Source organism: Bos grunniens, chromosome 16, assembly GCF_055505025.1.
Source record: "Bos grunniens cultivar Pamir isolate PY7600 chromosome 16, Bosgru_T2T1.0, whole genome shotgun sequence".
Lineage (NCBI taxonomy): Eukaryota > Metazoa > Chordata > Mammalia > Artiodactyla > Bovidae > Bos > Bos grunniens.
The window spans coordinates 52050077-52054700 of NC_141180.1; the positions used below are offsets into that span (position 1 = coordinate 52050077).

Below are 4624 nucleotides of genomic sequence, written 5' to 3' on the forward strand. Positions count from 1 at the left end.
TCGATACCCTCCTGTGGCTAAAACATTGAATCTTCTGAGTAAGTGTCCCCTTCCAGAAACTCTGTTGGTAGTGTCATCGTTCTCTACAAAGGCAAGTCCTAACTAACATAAATGCTGGAGCAGAGGCATTACAATGTCTTATCCATAATTTAGAAGCTTTTTGATGGAATTCAGATGCTGATATTCTGCTACTTTGCCCCTCTCTCCGCGCATTCACTGAGCTTATCCTGGAAGAGCCTTCCCCTTAGCCCCTGCCTTTGGCAGCCCATCCAGGATGGTGCCGGGGGATTCACTGCCATTGCCATTGCTGCTTTCTGGTCTCTTGTCTCCTTCGCTCCCTCCTTCTCTTTCTTTCTCTCTCTCTCTCTGCTATTACATAGACTTCAAATTAAGTTTTCATAAAAAGGGATTGCTGAGTGTTCTAAGACTGATTCAGTCATTTGTTCAGTTGTTAAAGGATTAAATAGGCATAATTTATTACATACCAGATTAAAGAGAACAGGAAAACATCCCCTGCCTTGCCCTTCAGTTTATAGGTTAAAGCAGAGTCACAAAAATTGCTGGGGGAAGCGGGAGTTGGGGAGGTCTGTGTGCTTAGGATCCAGTCATCTGCAAGAGCTGGTGTAGATAGGGCTCAGATGGGGAACACCCTGCAGAGAGTAGGCTGTGCCCCAAGGAGGCCTTCAGAGGGCTGGTGACTTACTCCTCATGCTGAGATTAGCTGGAAATTTAGACGGGGATTCTGAAAGGCAACAGAGAAGACACGGAGGACAAGTGTCACACATTGCTTGAGGCCTAAGTGAGAGGAGTAGGACTTTTGCTTTTTCTTCCTTGATCCATCTCTGGACTTCTCCTTTGGGTGCTTCTGCTAATAGAAAAGTGTTCATAGGCACTTGCCTAGGAGGCTTTCTGGAAATTTATCCACCAGATTTCTTTGATGCTTGAGATTTGATGCCTGCCAAGAGTCAGTCTGAACAAATTCCTAAATATTAGTCCTGCTCACACCTTGATTTCATTCTGGCCTCCAGAATTGTGAGACAGTATCTCCTTCTTATAGGAGGTACTTTTATTCATTCATGGTTGGTTCCAGGGAGGAACTTCCTGGAGATGGGAGGCAGGTCAGCGAGAGCTCAGCCTCTCTCATGGTGCAGTTGACGTCTAGGCTGCCAAGGCCCATCCAGCATCCGAGAAAGTTGGTAATATCCATGTGAGGCCTGGGATTTTTGGAACACAGTTTCTCTTCATCTCTGGCACAGACTGATCCCAGCCTAGAATAACTTACATTACCTTCATTCCCTTGACCTAGATGTGACTGCTGTTCCTGAGACAACAAACACAGGCGTCGTCCTTTCTTGAGATTTTTGCTTCAGAACTTCCTCTGGCTAGAGACAAGCCAGCTGTGAACCATTAATTACACAAACCTGCAAACTAGAGACTCTACAGAGGGTGACCAAGGATGCCCAATGTGGACAAAGCTTCAGAAAAAATAAATAAATAAAAAATTTAAAAAATGGACTGGCTTTTCCTTTCCCAAGGCAGAACATTGGGAGGTACAGCTAGGCCATCTCATCCCACAGTCCTTTGGCCTTTCCTTGTGGCTAACCTAGTGTTCCTTGGTTTCTGCCAAGGGAATTTTCACTATGAAGGAGAGGGCAGCTGGGTTAAGCATCAGAATGTAACGTGGAGCTGAGAAGACTTAGGAGTCCAAACAGCTAGGGCTGACGATCAGGGAACTTAAATATGGACAACATATTAGATGATATGGAATTGCTGTTAATTTTACTGGGTGCAATAATGGTATTGGAGTTATGTAGGAGATGGTTCTTATTCTCTACAAGGAATTTGTAGAGAAAGGGAGAGAGAGAAGAAAGCAAATGTGGCAAAGATGAATTGCTGAATCTAGGTGTAACTTTTCTGATTGTTTACATTTTAATTAAAATGTTAGGGGTGGGGAAGAAAAAAGAATAAAAAAAAATCCAGGGCAAAGACATGAGAGAAACCAAGAGAGAATTCAGAAGAATGACATAAAAACAGATAATCAACAAGGACCTACTACATAGCACCGGGAACTATACTCGATTGTAATAACCTATAAGGCTAAGAATCTGAAAAAGTATATATATATATATATATACACACACACACACACATATGTGTGTGTATATATGTATATGTGTGTGTGTGTTTGTATGTGTGCATGTATCTGAATCCTTTTGCTATCCACGTGAAACTACCACAACATTGTAAATGAATTGCATTTCAATAAAACCATAATGTGATATTAATATTTCCAAATTTTTTAAAAAAAGAATGATCTAAGTGGGGAAAAGTCTCTGGAAAGAGGAAGAACTTGGCAGACAGAGAAAGTGGAGGGAAAATCTTGGGCCATCAGTTCCATCCTTCATTCGGTTCCTCTGTGACAAGAGGAAGTTCTGATGAAGCACAAGAAACCTCAACAAAATTACTCAAAATTTCTTATTTTCATTGGACACTGCAACATGAGAATGGAAAGGCAAGCTTTCTTTATAGGACCACTCACTTCAGAGGAATACTAATGGCCTAATGAGATTGCTGAAAAGAAAGGATAACCTGCCTACCACTGACAAACCAGCTTGGGTATCTAATACTTGAGGCCAGCTGATCCACCTGCTGTGGTGTGAATTGGCTGCGATCACTTTGTAAATAAGAGTGGCCATCAGAAAATTAAGCAGAAGACACTGGTCAAGAGAGAGGTGAGTAGAGCAACCAGGAGAGGTGAAGCTAAAGAAACCAGAAGCCCTGGGAGAGCAGAGGAGCATCCCTTCTGGTCCATCTGGTCCCCTAAAGTTCCTTCCAGTCTCCTAAGGTTTCCTGCCCTTGAATCTAAGAACCTGCAGTTGCCTGCTGTGTCTCCACAACACCTCCTGCCCGTCCACCCTCTTTGGGCTGAGCAACTCCAGGGGGTACTTGTCTCTCATGGCGCAAGCCACCTGGCCTAGAGCAGCATCTCTTCCTCATTTGTGGGGCTACCCAGCTGCCCCTTCTCTGGGCTGCCAGAAGCCTGGACCCACCCACGCTTATCATAACCCCACCTGTACTGATTGAAATTGTGTGGTTCACAGCTGCAGTGCCCGCTCCTACCAATCCCTGGCAGATGGTAAACACTCAATGACTGTCTTGGAAAGAACGAGACTCATCAACATAAAGCTCAACTGGGCTTTCTTTGTCTCAGCAACTTTTCACTCCCCCTGCTCAGGGCTGTCTCCTTCTTTGCCCAGGCTATTTTAATTTCTCCAGTCACTCACCTTCCCCACCTCTCCTGGAAGTAAGAACAGCTGATGTATGCTGAGTGCACAAGATGGGCAGGCGTTGTGCTGACTGCTTTCCATGTGTTGAGTCCTTTAATCTTCCTGAAACCTAGGAAGCAAATCCTATTATTAAATCCCCATTTTACAGATGAGAAAGCTGAGGCCTGGAGACTAGGTTACTTGTTCAACATCACAGAACAGTGATAATGAGGATTTGGAAACTAGGCGGTCTGGTTCCAGAGTCGACCTCCTTAAGGTCTTATTAACTTTGTGATAATAAAACCCAGCTGTGCTCAGCAGCCTACGCGCAGAGAAAATGCTTTCTTCTTCAGAAAAGAACAAGACTTATTTTTTCTGGAAGCATGATTGTGCAAAGGAGTGATCGGTCTCTAGCTCTAGTGTCTGGCACAATCACTGCCTCCTCGTTCACAGGAAAATAGAGGGAATCAGATGAATTTCACTGACTCCTACCTGCAGACATGTCCATTGGCCCCCCCTTCTTCTGCTTTCCTCAGGCTCAGAGAAGTGGGTATCTTCTCAGTTGAGCTGACCTGGGTCCCTCTGACCAGTTCTGTGGGCTGGCCTCATTGGATGAGGCAGCCAGGGCCCTGGCAGAGGGAGCTGGCTGCTGAGCATCGCTAGGGCTTGATGGAAAGACTGTCCCCAGGGGTGTGAGCGGGGTAGGATGGGGCCACCTGGGCATAAGCAATAGCGGGGAGCTGTGGCTTCCTCTATAGGTTGAGGGGTCAGGGGAGGTAACAACAATTCTAGGGGCCGGGGGAGAGCTCTTACTGTGAGAAGTGACTGCCTGAGAGAAGGGGGCCTTAAAGTCATGTGGAGCTGAGTTGTGTATGTGAACATACAGCAGGACAGAGGAGGGAGGGTCTTAGATAAACAGAGATGTTCCTTCACTCCTGTATTATCAATCTCTCCCCTTTCTGTGGGCTTCCCTTGTGGCTCAGCTGGTAAAGAATCTGCCTGCAATACGGGAGACCTGGGTTTGATCCCTGAGTCAGGCAGATCCCCTGGAGAAGGGAAAGGCTGCCCACTCCAGTATTCTGGCCTGGAGAATTCCATGGACTTATACAGTCCATGGTGTCACAAAGAGTTGGACACGACTGAGTGACTTTCACTTTCACTTTCAAGGGGCACCTAAGAGTTCGAATGCTGCAACTAAAGATTCCACATGCCTCAGCTGAAGGTCAAGGATCCCATGTGCAGCAACTAAGATCCGGTGCAACCAAATAAATTAATTTTTTAAATTTCTATTTGACTTTTAGATTCCAAACACGTATTACCTTATGCAAAATTTGAATACTACAAAAATATATAACATA

At 45.1% G+C, this 4624-nt stretch overlaps 1 long non-coding RNA gene across 1 annotated transcript; it reads right to left on the minus strand.

The window, feature by feature from the left end:
• Positions 1 to 451: 451 nt before the first annotated feature.
• Positions 452 to 3873, minus strand: LOC147356825 (uncharacterized). Its single transcript, XR_015143544.1, has 3 exons — positions 3759 to 3873; positions 3285 to 3396; positions 452 to 742 (listed from the first exon to the last, which is right to left on the minus strand). It is a non-coding gene; the product is annotated as an uncharacterized LOC147356825 (long non-coding RNA).
• Positions 3874 to 4624: the final 751 nt, after the last annotated feature.